Here is a 26,816-nt window from a genome sequence, read left to right as displayed (position 1 = left end):
AATATTTTATTTTAGTTTAAAAATGGGATGTTTTGTGTTACTTTTTTTTTTTTGTATGATTTTTCACTGCATTTTATTGTCTGTTTTCCACCTTTAGGTTTGGATATGTTTGAAGGAGACATTGTTCCCAATGTAGTGAGTACTTATTAATAAAGAAATAAGTTATTATGTACTGCAAACATACGGTAGAGAACAACAAAGTAATGGAAGTATTTATATCAAAGTAGCACTACTGTTTAGCTTCACATTGGTTTCACTCCTTGGGCAGTTTTTAGGAAGGAAATGTTGGAACGTAGAACCTGAACTGTGTATACAATGTAATTACAAAATCTCAATAGTATTCCCTACGCATGGAGACCACCCTGATATTGGCCAGTTCTTTAAGAAAAACTTCTAGTTCTTTGAAGGATCGACTTTGCTTTAGAATTATCCTTGCAGGATAAGATTTTTGTATTTTCTTTCTATATTTTTTTAGCAATATTATATCATTTCAAGAGTTTCCACCATAAGGTTTTCTTATATTAAACAATGGCCTCCTATACTTAGTTTTTAAAAAAAATAATATATAATTAGAAACAATAACCATTGGACTCCTAAGGGCATGATCTGACATGGCGGATTTGCGGTATGGATTCCGCAAATCCGCAGCGATTTACAGTACAATACAAGTGGATGCGGTATTTCAAAAATTATCCACATGTATAAACCTACAAAATATTGGGACAAAGCCCCAATGTACTAGAAAATGTATAAAAAAAACTTTATTAAACATACAAGACAGATAAATAAAAGGAGTCACCGGAGTGAAACATATAGGATAAACACATGTCCGAAGCAATATGGATACATCTTATATGTAAGGGGTGTAGTGCTAAATAATATATGGATTCATAAAAACATGTATCAAAAAATGCCATGAATTGTCTTTGCAAAGGTGTAAAGTATGTATAGACATGGACAAGAGGCTAGATGCAAAAAATAATAGTGCTAAGATATGTACAGCACATGTTCAGCATGTAATATAACATGCATCGATACATACCCAACTGGATGGTACCAAGTATTTTCATACTTTTTCTAGTACATTGGTGCTTTGTCCCATTATTTTGTATGTTTATACATTTGGTTTTGTGGGATTCACCCCTTTACTGGTCTCTATGTAGTTGCATGATTTGACTAACTACTGGGAATATATAACATTGTGGCATACTGTTTTTATCTATATGAGAGTACGATATTTTAGATGTAGCAGTATTTTCGAATCTGCAGCAGATATTCACAGTGGATTTTAGCCTTTGTAATGCATAGGCTGAAACCTGCCGCAAATCCGCTGCTTAACCTGCAATAAAATCTGCATGTTTCATATGCAGATTTTAATACAGATCTGTTGTGGATTTGCCCAGAAATTTGAGGAAAAACCTGCAGCAGAAATTGTCTGGCACATCTAAACATGCCCTTAAAACTTTTCACTATGCTTGTACGATTCTATCATTAGGTAGTACCACTATTGCATGTAATTCAAATTGTGTTGTAGTAGATGCCATAACCACACCAAGAATCACCTGAACATGACATAAATTTCCAAATCCCTCAAAGTACATGTAGTCCTGCTGAGGTGTTGTTCAGATCAATAAATCATTTTAACGCATTATTAGTAGACACAGTGGTAATTTTTTGCCTGTACAGTACATCATGTAACGTTCAAAAAACTAACTCCAATCCTAGATAGTAAAGCAGGCAGTGCTCGACTGGGCCTCCTTGGGCCCGCCAGAGGTAATGATTATGACGATCTGTCCTCCATCTACTCCATCAATTTTTTCTCTGTAAACTTTATTGATTTATTTTTTAAATTTTTTTCAGTCCCACCACGTGACTTAATTATGCAATTACTTGCTCGCTTTTATAAGCCTGTCAGTGTAAATAAGGACCTGATAGGAGTACAAATGGCAGACCTGGGGGCATATACTAGGGCCCCCTCCCTCTGAAAACTACTTAGATGCTATGGTCGCTATTGACCGCGGCATCTAGGTGGTTAAATGCCAGGGATCGGAGATTTCTTTGATCCTGGTGGCTAGAGCAGAAGCTCTGGTGTGCTTAGACACCCGAACATCCGCTCCACATGTTGGGCTTTTTCCACAGCACGTTAAAAAGGCAGCGCTGTGGAATAAAGCCAGTCAGTGGCCACCATAAAAAGGCATATTGGCGGTTACAAACGGGTTAATTGAATTATAGTCTTTGTAGTTATCATTGCACACACACAGGACACATTATCAATGAAGTCTAATAGGTTATTTGTGAATCGACCAAGAAAATATAGACCCTAATAATAACAATAATAGACTCCTACTAGGCTACTGTAAGATGTACCCTTATGTATGTGAAGTTATATAAGGAGTAGATATTAGCAGCCAATTGTATTTGAAATTTATGTTCATTTCTGAATTTTAAAATGGTTATTGAAGCCTCATCATTACATTAATCCATGAATATTATTTACTTATTGGTGCAGGGAAGAAACACAATCATTGGAAATAACTATAGATGGCCAAAGACAATACCTTACTATTTAGAGGGTAGTCTGGGTGAGTGCTTTTCAACATTACTATGGATAAAGTGTACATGTTTATATTTAAAGAGGCTTCTCATATGTTTGTGAATTGCATGAACAGAAGTCCTCTAATATACATCAATTATCAGAATCCTGTATTTTACATGTGGGATCATTTTTATAATATAACATTCTTTATAGTTTAGCTTTTCATGGATTCGTTGACTTTTACAACAAGCTATTTCTGTTATATTGGACTTCATCCCCTAACATTCACATTAAAATTGTGAAAAAAAAACTTCCCAAAAGTTGATTATTTGTGTACACCATGAACCTACTGTATCAGTGAACATATTGTGTATACGATAAAAAGTTCTATATAGGTTCCCCACTGTTTAGAGGACAATACCTGACTTCTATTAACAACATACTCTAAAATACATTGTACAGTATGTGCAATGTAAATGTGTGTGTGTGTGTGTGGGGGGGGGGGGATAGGCTTCCTAAATATATGCCATTATTAAGCAAGTCCCCATACTGAAAGCTGGCAGACATGAGGGAAGCCTGCAAAAACTGATGGCCAGACTCTTTATAAGTTTATTTGTTATTGGTCTATTGGTGATTTCACGTGACTGTGACATCCAATCGCTGCATGCCACGGCGACATTGCATGATCATGATAGGACGTAGTTATGGACGTCACTACTTTCATTAGGTACAGTAGGTATATTTGAAAGTTTAATTGAAAATTTAAAGGACAAGCTTTTTTCATAAATGTAACAGCTCTTCCAATTCCTGGGGGAAACTGCCAACATAACATCACAGTATGGCTATCCTCCCACTCCTTCCCTGTGCATCATTGGTAGATCTTAGTCACCTTCTATTCTGACGAGGGGAAAATCCCCAGGACATTAGGAGTTCATTAATAATTTATCAGTATAGTTTATCTTATTTAATGCACTGTGTCTTTCATTTGTGTTTCTACTTGCTTTTCTCCCCCCAGGGGGTCTATCAAAAGAAAAAGTATATATTATGTTGGGCAGAAAAAGCATCTTGTGCTATATTTGCACTGTAAAGTTTAAAGTGTAGCTAAACATTTAACAAACTTCTGACATGTCATAGTGACATGTCATGTCAGAAGTTTTGATTGGTGGGGGTCCGAGCACTGAGACCCCTACCAATCGCAAAAACTAAGCAGCTGAAGCGCTCATGTGAGCGCTAAGCCAATTCGTGTCTTTTCGGCTTTTTCCGGAAATGAATGTATCTGAGTACAGACTCAATGGAAAGTCTTTGAGCTCGTACTCCAATACATCGGCTTTCCGGAAAAAGCAGAGCAGACACGAAGCGCCTGAGTGCTTCAGCTGCTCGTTTTAGCGATTTGGTGGGCGTCTCACTGTTTGGGCCCCCACCAATCAAAGCTTCTGACATGTCACTATGACATGTCAGACGTTTGTTAAACGTTTAGCTACACTTTAAATTGTTTGGCAGGTACTGGGAAATTATAGTAGGCTTGCTGGTTTATCTAAAATTGCTAGGCGATGGGATTAACGGCCGAGACACCATCTCAGGCCGTTGACTGTGCCATAACAGCGCCAATACGTCACAATGTGGCTTCGCTGCATCCTGACACTAAGGGCGCACTTATTTTAAAAAAAGGTGCTGTACCGCCAATGTGTATTTAGTATGTGGGCAAAGACATTAAGAGATCTGCTGAGAAGGTAGGAGTGTTCTTGACTCTGTCCGACAAGTGCGAGCCAGCCAGCCAGACAGCCATTAAACGCCTGACTAAATCACGATTTGTAAGAACTGTAGAGTTAACACCTGCCTAAGTAAAGACTCAGTGTCATGCCCATGGCCGCGGGCCATCAGGTTCACTCACCTCCTGATGCCCGCAGCCATGGATCTGCGAGCGCTGGCCCCAGTCTCCTCCTCAGGAGACGTCAGCGCTCACTTCTGCTCATCTCAGCTGGGTCCCGTACGGTGCGCACGCATGCTCGTGTCCGCTCTTAAAGGGGCAGCGCGTGCACCGGACTTTCATGATTAATTAGCCCAAAGCACCCGGGACTATAAGAAGGGCTCAGCCCCTTACTCCCACACCTGAGCGTTGTTGTCGTACCCTAAGTTTGTCTATGCAAATGTTCTCCTAGTTTTTCCCAGTGTTCCCTGCTCCTGTATCCTGCATCCCGTGCTATACTGGTCAAGTGCCGTGCTGAGCTGAAGTCGTGCTGTGCTGTATACCACGCCTGTCCTGCTTCACCACGCCTGACGTCTACCTGCTGGCTAGTCCCAGCCGAGCCTGCCTTGCTACTGTCCGAGAAGCCACAGGTACCCTATACGAACTATAGACTGTAACCTGCACCATGTTGGCCAGCTACCATACCGTCAAGGCGGTACGGCCCAGTGGGTCCATGAACCCTATGTGACAGTACGCTCATGCCATGAACCCCGCTGGTCGATCCAAGACCAAGATGACGTCACAAGAGATGCGGACGGATAAGCTGGACCTCCAGTCTCGACAGGACCAACTCCTACAGACCTTGAACATTCTCGCACGTCGGCAGGAGGCACAAACTGCCGTTCCTCCAACTACACCACCTGGCAGTGTTGATCCCCGTTTTTCTTTGCCACTTCCTGACCGCTATGATGGAGATACAGGTACCTGTCAGGGATTTTTGAACCAGTGCCAGATCCACTTCAGCCTGTATGCAAGGACATTTTTGTCTGATGGCGCAAGGGTTGCTTTCATCATCTCTCTCCTCACTGGCAAGGCTCTTGCATGGGCGAATCCTATTTGGGAGAGACAAGGACCAGACATCCGTGACTTCCAGGGCTTTCTCCGGACTTCTCGCATGGTGTTTGTGGAGCCTGGACGAGTCTCATCGGCAGCGGTTTCCATGCTAAACCTACGCCAAGGAGACACCTCCGTGAGCGAGTATGCCATCCACTTCTGCACCCTGGCGTGAGAACTGTTGTGGAACAATGAGGCCCTGGTGGCTACATTCTGGCAGGGTCTGTCTCCTAAAATTAAGGACGAACTTGCCGCTTGAGATCTACCGTCTACCCTGGATGACCTTATACTTCTGTCCGCCCGGATTGATATGAGGATCCGAGAACGGCTCCAAGAGGCTCGTTGAGATGAAGCCCTTCCTAGTCCGGTTACACCCTTGCAGCAACCTCTGCTGTCCACAGGTGCCAATCCTCCTAAGGAGTCTGTGAGGATAGACCAGTGTAAGCTATCCACCCAGGAGAAACAACGCAGACACACTTTGGGACTCTGTCTATATTGTGGCCTCGGAGGCCATCTTGTGCGTCTGTGTCCCCAAAAGTCCCAAAGCCTAGGGTTGCTAGGAGAGACAACCTTGGATAAAAAAGGACTTCCGTCTAAATTGTCCATGCCAGTGACCATAGTGTCTGGCGAGAGAACGCATCAGGTCTCTGCATATCTGGACTCTGGATACGCTGCTAATTTCATTTGTAGAGACCTGGTGGATCTTCTTCAATTACCCACTACCCCTCGGGAGACGCCATTGACGGTTGCATCTGTGAATGGACTACCTCTGCCAGATCCAGTTATTGCTGTGACCAAGCCATGGAGGCTCCAAGTGGGAGCTCTCCACTCCGAGCTGTTATCGTTCTTTGTCTTGTCCAAGGCCGTTAACCCTGTGCTGCTGGGCGTGCCTTGGCTCAGATTACATGCCCCAGTCCTGGACTGGAACTCTGGAGAGGTTCTCCAGTGGCGCCCCGAGTGTCACAAGCTTTGCCTGGGATAGATTTGTTCGGCTCAGCCTCCTCTGCCTCAGTCATTGCCAGGATTGCCTGGTCATTATGCTGCATTTTCGGATATCTTCAGCAAGAAGAAGGCGAGATGCTGCCCCCACCGTATTGAGCTGATTCCTGGTGCATCCCTTCCCCATGGTAGGGTATATCCTCTCTCCTTACCAGAGACTCAGTCCATGTCCACCTATGTTAAAGAGAACTTGGAGAGGGGCTTCATACGGAAATCTTCCTCTCCCGCAGGAGCCGGGTTCTTCTTCGTCAAGAAAAGGGATGGTTCTCTACGTCCCTGTATCAACTACCAGGGTCTCAACCAGATCACGGTGAAAAATAAGTATCCGTTGCCACTGATCTCAAAACTGTTTGATCGTATACGTGGTGCCAAGATTTTTTCCAAACTAGACCTGCGTGGGGCATACAACCTAATCCGGATTCGCCAGGGTGACGAATGGAAGACTGCATTTAACACCCGTGATGGACACTATGAGTACCTAGTAATGCCCTTCGGCCTGAGTAATGCTCCCGCGGTCTTCCAGGAGTTTGTTAATAACCTCTTCCGTAACCTCCTCTATGTTTGTGTTGTGGTCTATCTTGATGACATCTTGATTTTTCTCCAGATCCTATGACTCCTCAGGGACATGTCTGTCAAGTTTTGATGCGGTTAAGGGAGAATCGTCTGTACGCCAAGTTGGAGAAGTGCGTGTTTGAGAAAGATGCTCTACCTTTCCTGGGCTACATCGTCTCAAATTGAGGTCTCGAGATGGATCCTGAAAAGGTAAAGTCCGTTCTGGAATGGCCATGCCCTCAAGGCTTGAGGGCCATACAGTGCTTTCTGGGATTCGCCAGTTTTTACAGACAGTTCATCCCAAACTTCTCCTCACTGACTTCTTCTATCTCTAACCTCACCAAGAAGGGCATGCACGCCAAGGTGTGGACTCCTGAGGCAGAGTCTGCATTTAATAGCCGCCTTCATGTCAGCCTTTATCCTCCATCATCCAGATGTTTCGCTACAGTTCTCGTTGGAGGTGGACACATCCTCTGTCGGTGCTGGCTCACTCCTGTTCCAGAGAGGTTCCAAGGGCAAATCAATGGTATGTGGATATTTCTCTAAGCACTTCTCTTCCGCAGAACACAACTACTCGATTGGGGATCGGGAGTTACTGGCCATCAAATTGGCTCTGGAGGAGTGGAGACATATACTAGAGGGCGCAGCTCATTTTATCCTAATTTTTACGGACCACAAGAACCTCACTTATCTCCAGACGGCCCAATGACTGAATCCTCGTCAGGCCAGGTGGTCGTCGTTCTTTACCAGGTTCTAGTTTGAGCTCCATTATCGCCCGGCTGACAAAAATGTGAGGGCCGATGCCTTGTCCATGTCTTTCGAGACAGAGGACACCATGGAGAGTCCACAGAACATTATTGATCCGTCTTGCATTGTCTCTGTCAACCCCCTGCAAGTTGGGGACATTCCTCCAGGAAAGACTTTTGAGCGCCTGGCTGACAGAGGGAGAATTCTACGCTGGGGACACCCTCTAGACTGGCAGGTCACTCGGGTACCCGTAAGACCCAAGATCTGATTGCCCGTCATTTCTGGTGGCCCACGCTGCCCAAAGACATTATGGACTTTGTGTCTTCCTGTTCAGTGTGTGCAGCTAACAAGGTCACTCACTCCAGACCTTCTGGCCTGCTCTAGCCATTGCCTGTGCCCGATGCTCCCTGGCAACATATAGCTATGGACTTTATCACTGACCTGCCTCTCTCTGCGGGATGCAGTACTGTCTGGGTGGTGGACCAATTTTCGAAGATGGCCCACTTCGTTCCTTTGACCAGTCTTCCTTCTGCTCCGTAACTGGCCAAGCTTTTCATCCAACACATTTTCAGCCTGCACGGCTTGCCGCAGCATATTGTGTCTGATCGGGGGGTTCAGTTCTCCTCGAAGTTCTGGAGAGCCCTCTGTGGACTCCTAGTTGTAAAGTTGGACTTTTCCCTCAACCTACCATCCTCAGTCCAATGGTCAGGTCGAGAGGATCAATCAGATCTTGGAGAACTACTTACGCCATTTCATCTCCAAGCAGCATGATGACTGGGTGCAGTTGCTCCTGTGGGCTGAATTTTCTTACTATAATCATACCAGCGAGTCCACAAGGAAGACACCGTTCTTTATTGTCTATGACCAACACATACGAATTCCTCTCCCGGTGCCTGATACGTCCAAGCTACCAGCTGCTGACACTGCTTTTAGGGACTTTTTGCAGATCTGGCAGCAGACTCGATCTTCCATCCTGCTGGCGGTCGACCGCATGAAACGGAAGGCGGATAGAAGGAGCAGATAACCGCCTCAGTTTCTCCCTGGCACGAAGGTCTGGCTGTCCTCCAGGAATATCCAACTGAGGGTGCCATCTTACAAATTTGCTCCCAGGTTCCTCTGACCCTTCGAGATCCTGCAGCAGATCAACCCTGTCACCTACAAGCTTCGGCTGCCTTCTACCCTCAAGATTCCCAACTCCTTCCATGTCTCCCTCCTGACACCGGTGGTTCTGAACCGCTTTACCAAGACTCCTAGGCCAGCGGTTGCCTCCAGCGGCTCTTCAGACTCCTTCGAAGTTAAGGAGATCTTGGACACCAAGAAAGTAAGAGGAAAGATTTTTAATTTGGTGTATGGAGGGGGTTTGGTCCTGAAGAGAGGTCCTGGGAGCCAGAGGAGACCCTCAATGCTCCTACCCTTCTGAAGAAGTTTCTCTCTCGCTCTGGCCCCAAGAAGAGGGGGTGTAAGAGGGGGGATACAGTCATGCCCATGGCCGACAGTATCTGTCACTCACCTCCTGACGCCCGCAGCCATGGCTCTGTGAGCACTGGCCCCAGTCTCCTCCTCAGGAGACGTCAGCGCTCACTTCCGCTCACCTCGGCCGGGTCCCGTAGGGTGTGTGCACACGCTAGTGCCCGCTCTTAAAGGGGCAGCGCGCATTGGACTTTCATGATTAATTAGCCCATAGCACCCTGGACTATAAGAAGGGCTCAGCCCCTTCCTCCCACGTCTGAGCGTTGTTGTCGTACCCTAAGTTTGTCTATGCAAATGGTCTCCTAGTGTTTCCCAATTCGCAGTGTTCCCTGCTCCTGTATCCCGTGCTATCCTGGTCAAGTGCCGTGCTGAACTGAAGTCGTGCTGTGCTGTATACCATGCCTGTCCTGCTTCACCACACCCGACGCCTACCTGCTGCCTAGTCCCAGCCCAGCCTGCCTTGCTACTGTCCGAGCTGCCACAGGTACTCTATACTAACTATAGACTGTAACCTGCGCCCTGTTGGCTAGCTGCCATACCACCAAGGCGGTACTGCCCAGTGGGTCCACGAACCCTATGTGACACTCTGTTTTTGCCATCACTCCTGTCTCCAAGCCCTCATTTCCATGACAACCCTGCATAGGGACATACATCATCCAGACCCACATTAAAGTATTATAAAACATACGAGCAGTTGTGTAGCTATAAGTGGTGCAAAGACCCCTTCAGTGTAAGACTCTATTCCCATTTAGTTTTTGCTTTCCATTGGAGGTATATATCGGGAGGATTTCCTGACATATATCTTTGATGGAATACTGCGACCAATGCCATTCTATAGGCATAAAGTGGCATATGTCACCAATAGGCTTCCATTGTAAAGAAACATATACCGTGCAATAAACTTTTTTACTGTGCCTCTGTATAGGAAAGTGCATCAACTACGCTTTCTTATACAGCAAAAAAAAAAAAAAAAGGACGCCAACGCATACTGCCATTGGCCTGGGTGCATGGGACCCTATGGATACATTCGGCATATGCATCGGGAGCTTTCCAGGCACATATTCCAAACATAATTAAAAACTAAATTTAAACAGGTACTGTTACATATTTTGCATTGGGGCCCAGGAGCTTCATGTTACATTTTTGTATACTAGCAATCAATGATCGTACATAAATAATCTATGAGTAATGCATAGTCATATTTTGTTAACTGGACATTTTTTGGAATTACAGAGATGAATGCAAAAGGAGTTATTCTGAAAGCATTTGAACGTTTCAGGTTTAAAACGTGTATTGATTTCCAACCTTGGAAAGGTGAAACTAATTACTTGTCACTGTTTGCTGGATCAGGGTAAGCAATATTATCGTTGATTTATATTCACATGTACAAAACAATATGCAGTTTATTGGGGTACTTGTGAACAGAAGCCCTTCTCACAGGAGGCCTGTATATCCAATCCCTTACAACACGACACAAGAATAAAATATTTACAAAATGTTCTCACATTTGTAATACACATGGCTGAAGGAAATTTTTTCCCATTTTGACATTCATGGCATATCCACAGGACATGCCATAAATGTCTGATAGATGTGGGTATCATCTTTGCACTGCTGAGCTCTTTCCATAACTCCCAATCAATAGAATGGAGAGAGCCGCGTACATGCGCGGCACTCTCCAACAGTCCCCGTCTGGAATCGACAGCTTGTAGCCGCACCAAGAGAAACGTGGTCGGGTAACAACCGTTCTCAATATAGGTGCGAATCCCCAGGGATGTTTGGTATTCCTAACATCAACCATACTGCCTATATACAGTTAGGTCCAGAATTATTTGGACAGTGACACAAGTTTGGCATTTTAGCTGCTTACCAAAACATATTGAATATACAGTTATATAATCAATATGGGCTTAAAGTGCAGACTTTCAGCTTTAATTTGAGGGTATTCACATCCTAATTTGAGGTAGGGTTTAGGAATTACAGCTCTTTAATGTGTAGCTGCCTCTTTTTCAAGGGACCAAAGGTAATTGGACAATTATCTCAACAGCTTTTTAATGGGCTGTTCCCTCATTAATCCATCATCAATTAAGCAGGTAAAAGGTCTGGAGTTGATTCCAGGTGTGGCATTTGCATTTGGAAGCTGTTGCTGTGAACCCACAACATGAGGTCAAAGGAGCTCTCAATGGTAGTGAAACAGACCATCGTTAGGCTGAAAAAAAATGAAGAAATCCATCAGGGAGATAACACAAGTGTTAGGAGTGGCCAAATCAACAGTTTGGTACATTCTTGAAAAAAAAAATAGCGCACTGGTGATCTCGTGAACTCCAAAAGGCCTGGACGTCCACGGAAGACAACAGTGGTGGATGATCACAGAATCCTTTCCATGGCGAAGAAAAACCCCTTCACAACATCTACACGAGTGTAGATCACTCTCCTGGAAGTAGGTGTATAAGTATCTAAGTCTACCATAAACAGAAGACTTCATGAGAGCAAATACAGAGAGTTCACCACAAGGTGCAAACCATTAATAAGTCTCAAAAATAGGCCAGATTAGACTTTGCCAAACAACATCTAAAGAAGCCAGCCCAGTTCTGGAACAGCATGAAACTAAGACCAACCTGTACCAGAATGATGGGAGGAAGAAAGTATGGAAAAGGCTTGGAATGGCTCAAGATCCAAAGCACATCACATCCTCTGACAAAAAAAGGTGGCGGCAGTGTGATGGCATGGGCATGCATGGCTGCCAAAGGCACTGTGTCACTAGTGTTTATTGATGTTGTGAGTGTAGACAGAAGCAGCCGGATGAATTCTGAAGTGTTCAGGGATATATTTTCTGCTCAGATTCAACCAAATGCAGCAAGGTTGATTGGATGTTGCTTCACAGTACAGATAGACAATAACCCAAAACATCCTGCGAAAGCAACCCAGGAGTTTTTTTAAGGCAAAGATGTGGAATATTCTGCAATGGCCAAGTCAATCACCAGATCTCAACCCGATCGAGCATGCATTTCACTTGCTTAAGACAAAACTTAAGGCAGAAAAACCCACAAACAAGCAACAACTGAAGACGGCTGCAGTAAAGGCCTGGCAAAGCATCACAAAGGAGGAAACACAGCGTTTGGTGATGTTCATGGGTTCCAGACTTCAGGCAGTCATTGCCTGCAAAGGATTCTCTACACAGTATTAACAAAAAACACATTTTAGTTATGAAGATTGTGTCACTGTCCAAATAGTTCTGGACCTAACTGTAGTTTTATCTATTAACCTCTTCCCGCCCTGCTCCGCAATAGTACGTCCTGCCGAGGGATTAGTTCCCGCATCAGGACGTACAGTTGCGGAGTAGTTCCCGGCGCACACTGTCCTAACGGACAGTGTCCGGGAACCGGGAGGTCAGTTGTCCCTGACAGCTGACACTCCAGCCTTGCCGGTCAGCGGACCATCGCCGCTGATTTCGGCAATTAAGATTGCCGTCGCCGCATTTAAGTGGTTTGAAGCACATCGGCAGCCCCCATGAAGTGATCGTGGGGGCTACTGATGCTTGTCGTGGCAATCAGAGGTCAGACAATGACCTCCGGGTTGCCATGTACGGAAGCCTCGGAGGAGCAGCCTCCGCTGGTCCTCCGAGGCTTCCTGTCAGTGTGACTGTCACGTCACAATGACAGTTGAAATGCATTACACTACGTGTATTCCAGCAGCGATCAGAGCTGCAAGTCTAAGTGTCCCCTAGTGGGACAAGTGAAAAAAGTGAAAAAAAGTAATAAAAATGTTTTAAAAAAGTGTAAAAATAAAAGTTAGAAGTTATATAAACAAACACTGCATTTTTTTCCTATAAAAAGTCTTTCATTATAGGAAAAAATTGAACACGTTAAAAAAGGTACACATATCTGGTATCACCGCGTTCGTAACGACTCCAACTATAAAACTATAATGTTATTTTTCCCGCACGATTAATCAATAAAAAAACGACACCAGAATCGCTATTTTTTGGTCACCATCCCTCCCAAAATAGAGAATAAAAAGTGATCAAAAAGTCACATGTACCCGAAAATAGTACCAATAAAAACTACAACCCGTCCTGCAAAAAATAAGCTCTTTCACAGCTTTTTTGACTGAAAAATAAAAAAGTTACGACTCTCAGAATATGGTGACACAGAAAATAAATTATTTTATAAAAAAGTGATTTTATTGCACAAACGCTGAAAAAAAACCAAAAAACCTATATACATATCGTATCGCCGTAATCGTATCAACCCGCAGAATAAAGTAAAATTGTCATTTATAGTGCACGGTTAACGCCGCAAAAAATAAACTAAAAAACATTGTCAGAATTGCTTGTTTTTGGTCACCCGGCTTGCAAAAAAATGTAATAAAAAGTGATAAAAAAAAAAATCGCATGTACCCCAAAATGGTACCAATGAAAAGTACAGATTGTCCCGCAACAAATAAGCCCTCACGCAGCTCCGGTGGTGAAAAAATAAAGAAGTTCTGGCTCTCAGAATATGGCGATGCAAAATGTGCAGTGTTTTCTAAAAGCGGGTAACATCCAATACCATTTGTCAGTGCGACACCGGCCACATATCTATGAATTATTATTTATTTACCGCATTTTTATACCCTCTTATTATGCCCTGATGTTCTCCGCACAGATTACATATGCCCGCACATTATAAACTGAAATACCAGCAAAACCCAAAGCAGAAAAACTACCAAGCAAAATCTGCGCTCCAAAAGCAAAATGGCGTCCGTCCCATTCTGAGCCCCGCAGCGTGCCCAAACAGCAGTTTGCGTCCACATATATGGCATCGCCATACCCGGGAGAACACGCTTAACGTTTTATGAGGTATTTGCCTTCAGTGGCACAAACTGGGCACAACATATTATGCACTAAAATGGAATATCAGTGGAAAATTGCAATATTCACACCATCCGCTGTGCATTAACCCCTTTGCGCACTACGGCTTAATAGCACGTCATGGTGCGGGGGTTGATGTATGGAGCGGGCTCACGTGCTGAGCCCGCTCCATACGCTGCGGGTGTCGGCTGTGTATTACAGCTAACACCCAGGACTAACGGACAGGAACAGCGATCGTGCGGTTACAGAAGCCTGTAAAAATAACAATATACTGCAATACATTAGTATTGCAGTATATTGTACCAGCGATCTAATGATCGCTGGTACAAGTTCCCTAGGGGGACTAATAAAATGTGTAGAAGAATTAAAGTTAATTAGTAGTGAGAGAGAAAAAAGGTGAAAGTTGAAAAAAAAAACCTTTTCCCATTTTTCTTCTAAAGTAATGTAAAAAAATAAACAGAATTGATATCGCTACGTCCGTAAAAGGCCGAATAATTACAATATACCATTATTTAACTCGCACGGTGAGCACAGTAAAAACGTAAATAATTTAAACCGTCAAAATCGCTGTCGTTTTTACCGCACGGCCAAAGCTGTAAAAACGAAAACCCCCAAAAAATGGAATCAGATTTTTTTCCTATATTACTATATTTTCCTATTTTTCTTCAGTTTCCCAGTACTTTTTATGGCACTTTAAATGGTATCAATAGAAACTACAATTCCTCCCGCAAGAAATAAGCCCTCGCATCACTCTAAAAAGAAAAAAGTTATGGCTCTTGGAAGGCGGGTAGTGAAAAACGAAAATAAGAACGCAAAAAATGGATCAGTCCTGAAAGGGTTAATTCATTCCTAATGAAAAAAATGTATGACCACATGTGGGGTATTTCCGCACCCGGGAGAAATAGCTTTACAAAAATTGGTTGTTTATTTCTCCTTTATCCCTTGTGAAAATGAGAAAATTAAACATTTTAGTGGAAAAAAATTGTGATATTAATTTTCTCCGCCTAATTCTAATAAATTCTGCAAAAGACCCATGGAGTCTAAATGCTCACTATAACCCTAGAAAAATTCCTTGAGGGGTGTTTCCAAAATGTGGTAACTTGGGGGGCTTCCACTGTTTTGGTCCCTCCAGGGCGTTGCAAAGGCGGCATGGCACCAAAAACAATCCAGCAAAATCTGTGCTCCAAAATCCAAATGGCGCTCCTTCCCTTCTGAGGCTTGCTGTGGGTCCAATCAGCAGTTTATTACCACATATGGGATATTGCGGTAACTGGGAGACATTGCTTTACATATGTTGGGGTGCATTTTCTTTATTATTTCTTGTAAATATTAAAAATTTCTATGTTTTTTCAGAAGAAAAGTAGATTTTCATTTTTACAGACTAATTCTAATAAATTTAGCGAAAAACCTGTGTGGTCAAAATGCTTACTATACACCTAGATAAATTCCTTGAGGGGTGTAGTTTCCAAAATGTGGTAACTTTTGGGGTGTTTCCACTGTTTTGGCACCACAAGACCTCTTCAAACCTGACAAGGTGCCTAAAATATATTCTATCCGCTGGATACGTCATCAGTTGTCAGAAAGTGGACAACCCCTTTAACCCCCTCCTGCTGCAGCAAGTTTTGACCATCCTGGCAGAGCCTCATTTTTAAATCTGACATGTGGCACTTTGCAGTAATAACTCAGGATTGCTTTTACTTATCTAAAGTGGTTTACATATTAGAAGCCTCTACAAATCACCCCATTTTAAAAACTGCACCCCTCAAAGTATTTAAAACATCATTTTGGAAGTTTCTTAAACCTTAAAGGGGTTTCCCATAAGGGACATTTATGACATATCCACAGGATATGTCATAAATGTCAGATAGATGCGGGTCCCACCTCTGGGACCCGCACCTGTCTCTAGAATAGGGCCCCCTAAACCCCGTTCTACCACTCTGTGATTCCCAGCAATGTAAGAAGAGAACAGCGTAGCTGAGCTACGTGGTTTCCGTAACTTCCATAGTAGTTAATAGCAGTTACGGAAAAAGCGTAGCTTTTTTTTATTTGCAGATATTCAATTTTAATCCTTTTTTTTTTCTGTAACACAGCAAGTTTTAACAGAAAAACGCAACTCAATATTTATTACCCTGATTTTGCAGTTTTTAGAATATCTCATATGTGGCCCTAATGTGCTATTTGACTGAAACACAGACCTCAGAAATGAAGGATGTTTTCAAGGCCCCACAATAGATTTGCTGAGACCTTGATGTGCCAAAACATAAGATACACTCCCAAAAATACCCCATTTTGGAAACTATACCACCAAGGAATAAATTTAGGGGTGCAATGAGCAGTTTGACCCCACAGGGACTTCATAGATTTTATTAGAATTGGGCCGTCAACATAAAATATTGTATTTTTTCCAATAAGATGTAGTTTTAGCTCAACATTTTTTATTTTCACAAGGAATAAAGAATAAAAAAGCACCACGATATTTGAAAAATAATTTGTCCAGAGTATGACAATACCGTGCCATGTTGCATTTGCAGAGCCCCTGAGGTACCAGTACAGTGAAAACTCCCCAGAAGTGAATCCATTTCGGAAACTTCAAATGAAAACCACTAGTGAGCATGTTGATATAGAGCGCAGTGGGTGTTGCAGATTGAAAATGATAATTTGTCAATAGATATGCCATTTTAGTGCCCAATTTGTTGTGACCAGCACATGCCACTGTGAAAAGACAGCTCTCTAATTATTATACACGGTTTCCTGCTTTTATAAACACCCTATATGTGGCCCTAATTTTTTGCTTTTGCGGCCTAATTTGGCAATTTTCATGCCATTGGTTCACAATTGCAGAGGTTCTGATGAGAAATAATGAGAAGTGACCCCATTTTGGAAACGACACCCCTAAAGCTGATCAGCAGATCAGAAATTGTACTAACTGACTTGTGGCAAAGGTGTCACGTTTAAAGTCACTTAGCTATTTAGGATAACCCATACTACTACTGTTTGTCTGTGGAGATTGCTGTGAGCTTGATTTTATGTACCTGTTTGCAGTGGGTGTGGCAGGTGCTATGCCTTCTTAATCAGGGGAATCTGGAATCTGGCAGTTCTCCCAAACTGGTTTTTAAAATAACGGCTGGTTTGTGGAACTAGGGAGAAGAGGGATCCCAAACCAGTCCCCTCTGCACTTAATTGTATCCATGTCATTAGGATACAAATACAATTGAACAGCCCTATCTAGCTTTAGTGGGGCAAAGGAACCATCAGTTCGCAGTTTCGCCATTCTACGCTTTGTCCGTGATGCAGGTGGCACAATGATGTCATCCAAAGATTTCTGGGTGGCAAACCCTGCAGGTGCAAGATGTAGCTGGAAGAAGTCATCATGGTGGTCTGGGCTGGATGGAGAAAAAAAAGGAAGGAGAAGATTCCAATCAGAAAAGACGTCACCTGTGAGTTACTGGATGTAAATGTTCATTTTGCCTACAAATGAGTTGTATCTACACATTTTATGTCCCGACCTTGGTTCTAGTGCTGTATTTATGTACGGAGCTCGGTTCTGGTGCTGCATTTATGGACTGTGCTTGGTGCTCGGGTTGTATAAATGTAAAGCATTTGCAAAGATGGTTAACATTTTTATTAAGATTTAAAGTGTGTAATGTAGTAAATCTCTGTGAAAGTGTACCTACACATTTACCCCTTCCCACTCCTGGACGTAGTATTAGGTCATGGTAACTGCATCATTCACGCTCCATGACCTAATAGTACGTCACGGGAGGAATGGCCATTTCGGCCGTCCTCCAGACACATACAGGAGCTGTGACAGCTGCGGTCTTGTACAGCAGTTGCCGCAGCTCCTTCAGCGGGGACCGATCAGGGTGTCCCGGCTGATTAACTCCTTAGAAGTCACGTTCGATAGTGATCGCGGCTTCTTAGGGGTTTAACTACCATCGGCGGCCCGCTACATGTAAGCGGGCGCCGATGGTTGCTATGGCAACCGGAGGACTAATAATGGCCTCCGGCTATGCCATCTACAGAAGCCTAGTGGGTCCTGACTATGCTTGCTGTCAGTGAGTAGCTGACAGCTCTAATATGGTGCACTACGGATGTAGTGCAGTGTATTAGAATTGCGATCAGGGCCTCCTGCCTTCAAGTCTCCTAGTAGGGCAAAGTAAAAAAAAGTTACAAAAAAAGTTGTGTAAAAATAAAAAATAAAACGTTTTAAAAGTAATAAGTAAAAATCCCCCTTTTTCCCTTATCAGTAATTTATTATTAATAAAAATAAATAAGTAAACAAATAAACTACATAATTGTTATCGCCACGTCCATAACGGCCTGAACTACAAAAGTATTTCATTATTTAGCCCACACGGTGAACACCCTAAAAGAAAATAATAATAAACCATACCAGTGACCACAATTTTTTGGTCCCTTCACCTCCCAAAAGATGGAATAAAAAGAGATCAAAAAGTCACACCTAAAAATGGTACTGATTGAAACTACAGTTCGTTACGTAAAAAACAAGTCCTCACACGGCTTTTCTGATGGAAAAATAAAAAAGTTATGGCTCTTAGAATATGGCAACACAACAAGTAAATTATTTTTTATAAAAAGTATTTTATTGTGCAAACGCAATAAGACATAAAAAAAACTATAAACATATGGTATCGCCGTAATCATATCGACCCACAAAATTAAGTCAATATATCATTTATAGCGCACGGTGAGCTCTGTAAAATAAAAAAGGATCAAAAAACTATAGTAGAATTGCTGTTTTTTAGTCACCCCGCCTCTTAAAAATAGAATAAAAACTGATCAAAAAAATCGCATGCACCCCATGAAAACTACAGTAAATTCCTCAAAGGGTCTAGTTTCCAAAATGGGGTCACTTTTAAGGGGTTTCCCCTATTCTGGTACCTCAGAATCTGTGTAAATGCGTCATGGCGCCCAGAAACTAATCCAGCAAAATCGACATTCCATTTAATGGAAAACAGCTCCTGATTTTCAGTCGTATTTTGAGCAACTTGCGATTTTCGAGGCGTTTTTTACGGCCGTTTTCTGAGCTGTTTTCAATAGAGTCTATGACAACCAGCTCCAAAAACGTCCCAGGAAGTGACCTGCACTTCTTTTTGGTGGCCATTTTTTACGTGGCAGTTTCAAAACGGCCGCGTAAAAAAATGGCCCATCGGAACAGAACGCAGTTTTTCCCATTGAAATCAATGGGCAGATGTTTGGAGGCATTCTGCTTCCGATTTGTCAGCCGTTTTTCAGGCATTTACGGCCCAAAAACGGCCGAAAATAGGCCATGTGAACATACCCTTAGGGGTGTGCAATTTGTGCGAGCGCACAGGGAGCTGCCTCCTCCAAGCATGTAGGGGGCACCATTGGGCTCTGCCTCTACTCTGTGCTCTGTTCTTAGTTACAAACACGGAGTAAATAGATCCGAGGAGCAGAGGAGGAAGCTCCGCCCACAGCCCGTTCTGCACTAAGCCTGTGATCCTGTCAGCATGGAGAGATGGTGAGTGTCTGTGTGTCTCTGTGTGTCTCTGTGTATTTCTGTGTGTGTGTGTCTCTGTGTGTATACAGTATGTGCCTCTGTGTATACAGTATGTGTCTCTGTGTATATGTTACAGTATGTGTCTCTGTGTATATGTTACTGTGTGTGTGTGTGTGTGTGTGTGTGTGTGTGTGTGTGTGTGTGTGTGTGTGTGTGTGTTTTTATGTCTCTTTGTAAATGTGTGTGTTCAATATTAAAGTAGAACAGATACAACAAAGATATATGTCCTGCCTCCTATGTACCCTGCTGCCCCTATATATATACTGTGGCCCCTATATATTCTGCTGCCCCCTGTATATCCTGCTGCCTCCTCTATACCCTGCTGCCCCTATATACTCTGCTGCCCCTATAGATCCTGCTGCCTCCTATATACCCTGCTGCCCCCTATATACCCTGCTGCCCCTATATACCCTGCTGCCCCTATATACCCTGCTGCCCCTATATATCATGCTGCCCCTATATATCCTGCTGCCCCTATATATCCTGCTGCCCCTATATATCCTGCTGCCCCCTATATATTCTGCTGCCCCCTGTATATCCTGCTGCCTCCTATATACACTGCTGCCCCTATATACTCTGCTGCCCCTATATATCCTGCTGCCTTCTATATACCCTGCTGCCCCTATATACCCTGCTGCCCCTATACACCCTGCTTCCCCTTTATACCCTGCTGCCCCTTATATACACTGCTGCCCCTTATATACACTGCTGCCCCTTATATACACTGCTGCCCTTATATATGCCTCTGTGTGTGTGTGTGTTTATATGTGTCTGTGGGTATAGTTAGCATCTACGACATTATCTGTACTAAGAGAGTTATCACTGTGCTATCTGTGGTGTTACATAGGACTGCAGGTAACGTCTACTACATTATCTATACTCAGAGAGCTATCACTGTGTTATCTGTGGTGTTACATAGGACTGCAGGTAATGTCTACTACATTATATGTACTCAGTTATTACTGTGTGTTATCTGTGGTGTAACATGGGGCTGCACAGGAAATCTATGACATTATCTGTACTGGGTTTATATGTGCCTGTGTGGGTATATATGGGTCTGTTTGTGAATGTGTCTTTGTGCTTGTATATATGTGCCTTTTATGTATTTGTATATGTCCCTGTCTGTGTATTTATCTGCCAGTGTGTGTCTGTACATATGTGTCTGTACGTCTATATATTTACTTGTACGGGAAGGTGTCTGCCAATTCTAGTCAGAAACAATTCGCAAGGGGAAATGCAAGATAAATTTACATGTAGCTTATTTTAAAATACACATCGCAGGTCAATTTTTCTGCAGATAAAATCTGCAACATGTAGATGAGATTTCTTGATCTCATTTACTTTGCTGGTCCTGTATTACACTGCGGATTTGCCACACGAAAATAGCCACGTTCGTGTGAATTTCTCCCGAAGGCTTCGTTCACACATGTTGGATTTGATATGGATTCCGATGACACGACGATGATTCTGCATCCCATGCATATGAGGTTTCCACAACCCAGTTCACGAAAATGTTTCCACGTGTATGTTTGTCTGCACCATGAAAAGAAATCCACCACAGCAATAAGTAGCGGGCTACTTATTTTGCATGGAAAAGCCGAGGATAAGCAACTTTGAATGACAATGGGACTTAGGCCTTGTTCCCACAGTTTTTGCAGGCAGAAAAATCTGCCTCGAAATTCCTTCAGGCTTTCTCTTCCTCTTATTTATGTCAATGGGAGGTCAAAGACGGAAATGCCCGAAGAAAGGGCATGTCGCTTCTTTTTCCCTCAATAGGAGGAGATTTCAGAAGTTTTTTGCAGCAGTTTGCAAAAAAACTTTGTGCGAACAGGGCCTTGTTCTCGTGCGGATCTGCTACACGCTTGTGGCACATCTGCGTCAGAAATCAAAGGGAAAGCCTCAGATTTTTGCTGATGAAAAACACATTGAACTTTAAGAGCAATGTAAGAACGGAGCATTAGTGTTCCTTACATCCTCACAAGTGCTTCCCCCTCCCTTAAGACTCCCTTCACATCGTGTTGTTGTCCTAAATTTATCGTGTACGTCAGGAAATCTTATGTACACTATAAATAATGTAGACGATAATTCACAAGCCTCCGTTATGTCCTTTTAGCCTCCGTCGGGCTGGTAGACGTCGGTATACCTTATTTATGAAGGATGGAATAGCGTACTAGACTTTGTTATTCCATCCTGAGAGATTCCACAAAAAACGTATACCACTCCTAACATTAGTATGTGGACAGTGATGTCAGGAGCTTCCCAATGCCGGAGTCCTCAGACAGAACATCACAAGTGCTCTACCCATGGACTTTGTCCCTGGGAAAACTCCTGACATCACTGTCCATATATGTAAAGTCTATCAAACAAAATATGTAAGGATCCACTCTAGAGTAAGATGTGCTGGTGCTATACAGGTTCGGGTTTGGAAACCCACACTATAAGTCCATAGATTGATTCAATATGTTCTTAGAGTGCTCAAGGTTTTTCTATGGACATATATGTAAAGTGACGTCAGGGGATTCTCCAGGCTTTTCAAAGCTTCTGACGTCTATTTACGTATATGGACATCAGGAATAGTTCCATAGTCCCTGGGCAGAGCGCGAGTAGATGACTCCAGCCCTGGGAAAGCTCCAGACGTCACTGCCATTCATGGACAGTAACTTCAGGAGTTTCCCCCGGGCGACATATCCCACGGTCACTGCCTGCTCCATGGTTTCATTCACTGTATTTGACATCAGCACCAAAATCAGTTAATGCGTATAACGTACAAATGTGAGTGCCACACTTTCCGTTGCCCACCCCCGGTAATGGAGGGGGGGGGGGCAGAAATCTTGGCTATATGGGGCCTAGAAATTCCTGAAGACGGCCCTGCCCAAACTGATATAGAAAAAAAAAATTTTTTGTATATATAATTAAGTAACAAAAGTATCAAAAACACAGTTAAAAATGAGAGCGCAAAAGGGGACAAAATGGAAACAAATATGTCCAGAGACACAGAAAGAAAGGTGCCTCTCAATGTCTATACCCAGAATCACAACCTAGTGCATATATCCATGTTTATCAGATAATACTAGTTATAACATATCTGGATCTTAGTCCTAAACATAACATGCAAAAATGGAAGGCCCACCAATAACCGGGGATATCAGGCTGGCTTCAAGCGAAGGGGTATCTAGTAAATAATGAAGTGCAAAAAGGATCAACACAAAGATCTGCCTATACCCTGATAAGCATGCAACCAGTCTGTGATGCCAAGACATGAAATGTTAATTAGCCCATGAGAAGGGAAAATAGTATATAGAAAATACATATAGGTATAAATATATGCGCTCTAAGCTGTACACAAGTCAAAGAAATATATGTTAAAGACCTATAAATATAATGAAAACTGACAACATACCATTGGCCATAATGGGAGAGTCTGGGATAGAGAAAGAAGGTGCACCACAAAGCACGCCTCGACACGCATTTCGCCTATGGCTTCATCAGGAGGCTCACACAGTATTATGCCCACAGAGTGCCCCCATGCAGCATCATTCCCCAGCAGTTCCCCCACATGGTATCATGCCCCCATATTACCCCCACACAGTATAATTGCCCTATAGTGCCCCCCACACACACACACAGTATAACGCCTCCATAGTTCCTCCTAAAAATAATAAAATAAATAATCATCTACACCTATTCCCACAACGAATCACGGAGGTGCAATGACGTCACTGCATCATGCCTGAGAACGCAGGTACAGTTGAAACCGGGACATGGCGCGGGGTGCTCGGTATAGCGGAACACCGCCAAAAATCTGTGACTGTTCCGCTATATCCGGGATGGCTAGAAGGCATGCACATAGGTCTACAAAGGAGCTGTGTACTTTTTAATCAAGACTATTAGCAAAACTAATTCATTATTTTTCTAGATGCATCAGAGCAAATAATTATTGTTTGAGGGGTTCAAATTCGCATTTAGCTAAATATTAATGTAATAATATTTCCTTAGGTGTTATTCAAGTATTGGGAATCTGAAAATTGGAAAACAACAGATTTCTATTGGAAAAGGCTGTGATACTGTAGAAATAGTTCAACATGAATTGCTCCATGCTCTGGGATTTTTACATGAGCAGTCACGATCAGACCGGGATGACTATCTAACCATTATGTGGGCAAATATTCAGTCTAGTAAGTAGATTGTATTTTTTCATGGGTCTTGACTGCACTAAAGAGTCTTCATACTCCCTAAAGTATACATTTTGCAAGTGCAGAGCTTGCTACACAATGTATGAATGTGTTTGTACAGCTTCCTAAGAAGGCAAAAGTAACCTCCCTTGATCTTCACTGTAGAAGAGCTTCGGCTCTTGCACTGTGAAGGAGAAAACGGATTTCTGTATAATTTATTAACGCCTTCTCGACATTTGACGGAACTTTATGTTATGGCCGGGAAAGGGGAGTATGACAGTGTGTGTCAGCTGTATGTCACAGCCGACACTCCATTGTAACGTCCAGGATCAGAGAACTCAAATCCCGACTGTTTTTTTTTTTTTTAATCAAGTGATTCTTTATTAAAGATTTTGTCAACAAACAGGTAACAAAAAACCTACATACCCCATAAAGACATGTATCGAACAGTGACATATAGAGAATAGCATAGTACCAGAATTGCGTAGATACTATGATCTCTCTCCAATGAATATCCACCACACACTCTCCCTCCCCTCTCTAACTGGTGCACCTGAAACATGTGCAAATCATTCCAAAGCATGTACATTATACATAATCATGCGATGTATACATATGGTTAACCTTTTCCACCACAATATCAGGAATTATGTATTGCGAATATCATGTACAGGTTGGGCCATTTATATGGATACACCTAAATAAAATGGGAATAGTTGGTGATATTAACTTCCTGTTTGTGGCACATTAGTATATGGGAGGGGGGAAAATTTTCAAGCTGGGTGTTGACCATGACGGCCATTTTGAAGTCGGCCATTTTATATCCAACTTTAGTTTTTTCAATGGGAAGAGAGTCATGTGACACATCAAACTTATCGAGAATTTCACAAGAAAAACAATGGTGTGCTTGGTGTTAACGTTACTTTATTCTTTCATGAGTTATTTACAAGTTTCTGACCACTTATAAAATGTGTTCAAAGTGCTGCCCATTGTGTTGGATTGTCAATGCAACCCTCTTCTCCCACTCTTCACACACTGATAGCAACACCGCAGAAGAAATGCTAGCACAGGCTTCCAGTATCCGTAGTTTCAGTTGCTTCACATCTCGTATCTTCAAAGCATAGACAATTGCCTTCAGATGACCCCAAAGATAAAAGTCTAAGGGGGTCAGATCGGGAGGCATTTCTTCTGCGACCGGTGCGCAATTCATTTCTATGGAGCTGCCGACAGACCCCGGAAGTTCGAGGTTTGTCATGGAGAACTTCGGGGACTTTCGGTCCCCCGTTCTCCTTATCGCTGAGCGTCCCACTGATTCCACATGTATTCCATATCCTGTGGATAGGGGATGCATGTCTTTCGTAGGAACAACCCCTTCAGTGGCGTCGCCCTGTAGCAGCAATAGCGGCTGATAGTGGAGCCTGCGGCCATGGGGGTCACGGGCCCCCTCATGCTGCGGGTCCCGTAGCAGACACTACGGCTGCTACAACGGTAGTTACGCCACTGTCCTAATATAATTATTATTCACTGGCATATACAGATATATATATATAGAGATATGCCACTACAATAAAGGTAGAAAAAAGATCAAAAGTTAAAAGCCCCTAATAGGACTAAAAGAAACAACCCTTACAACACAGTGAACACAATTTATTTACAGTAATCAGTAAATAGTGTAAAAAAATTTCAGCATTTATCTTAACAAATTCAGCACCAAAATGTCCAACAGTATGGCCATGTTCAGACATGGTGGCTTTGTCCTGGATTTTAAGTGCAGATGCCATACCTGAAATCTGAAGCAAATTACAGTATACTTCATGTGTATGGGGTTTTCAAAACCCCACACATGTAGCGTACAAAATCCACACAGACCTCAGGGCATGTTGTGGCTATTTAAATCTGCAGCATGCCTATTATCTTGCAGAATTGATGCAGATTTTCACCAATAATTGAAACCTGTAATTTAAGCCCGCGACGCATAGGGTAAAATCCATGGCAAATCTACATCAAAATCCGCAAGTAACATATGTGGATTTTTTTTTACCATGTCTGTATTTGGCCTTCAAAGGGTTAAATTCCAAACTTTGAAACATGCAGCAGCCTCTCTCTTTTAGGGTATGTTAACTTATGGCATTTTAAAATTTTTGGGGTGTTTTTTTAGCAGAAATAACAGGGAAAAACCTCTGCCCCTATCAAACAAATGTGTCAAAAACCCCAGCAAAAAACACTACGTGTGAACATGTCCTTAGTGCCATTGGTGACATTATTGGTATATAGCATACTGGGTGGGTGAAAGAAGATAGAGCATAAGGGGGCCTACTGTGACTTTATCCCCAAAGGAAACACATAAATCTTGAGACAGCCTGAGTGATAGATGATGTGAAAAGTGCACCACAATGACAGGTGGGGACTAATGCGCCTGACAATCGGTGACTACAGTTTCTGAGATGTACATCAGGTACTGGTAATCTGGTAACATTGCATGACTATAATTTTAAAACTTATCTACATACTTGGCACATTATCATCAAATTATTTGAATAGTAAGAGAACTATAAAGATATTTTACTGATTATTAGTATTGTTGAAAAACAGTTTCTGCTTATATTTCATGGTGGATAATATTTGAATGTTGTTTACTGTTTTTTACCCTGTTTTTTGATCCTTCGATGTCGGCTCTTCCTATCATTGTGAAGCAGAATTCACCAAGCATAATCTGTTGAATGCTATTTAGATTCAGTGTGTGCCTGGGTGAACGTGTGCGTTACCAGGAGGAGGCTCTTGTCGGCCTAATACGGCAAGTGGTGGCAGCGTTTTGTGTGGATGTGTGAACTGGTTTTGGGGTGCGCTTTCTCATATAACAGTTCAGTTACAAGTTTTCTAAATGTGCCATATGACTACTTATCAATTATGCATTATGGAAAGACGGCTTTCTCTACTACCAGTGCTGTAACAATGTTGCCTAAAAATGAAAAGTATACTGATTTAATGGGAACTCAAATGGATTTAAGTGGCAACGACCTCTTAAAATTGAATCGACTGTACAATTGCAGTAAGTAAAAAAACTTGAAAAACTTTTGCATATGAAAGTTGCATATCTGACAGTCTCTTATTGGAACATTTGTAAAAGATATTATCCGGCAGTGAAA

The 26,816-nt window shown here is 42.7% G+C and overlaps 1 pseudogene; it reads left to right on the top strand.

The window, feature by feature from the left end:
- The window catches only part of LOC142652477 (meprin A subunit beta-like), an 85,584-nt pseudogene that overhangs the window by 8,592 nt on the left and 50,176 nt on the right, over positions 1–26,816 (top strand).

Source organism: Rhinoderma darwinii, chromosome 5, assembly GCF_050947455.1.
Source record: "Rhinoderma darwinii isolate aRhiDar2 chromosome 5, aRhiDar2.hap1, whole genome shotgun sequence".
Lineage (NCBI taxonomy): Eukaryota > Metazoa > Chordata > Amphibia > Anura > Rhinodermatidae > Rhinoderma > Rhinoderma darwinii.
This window is presented reverse-complemented; position numbering and strand designations above follow the sequence as displayed.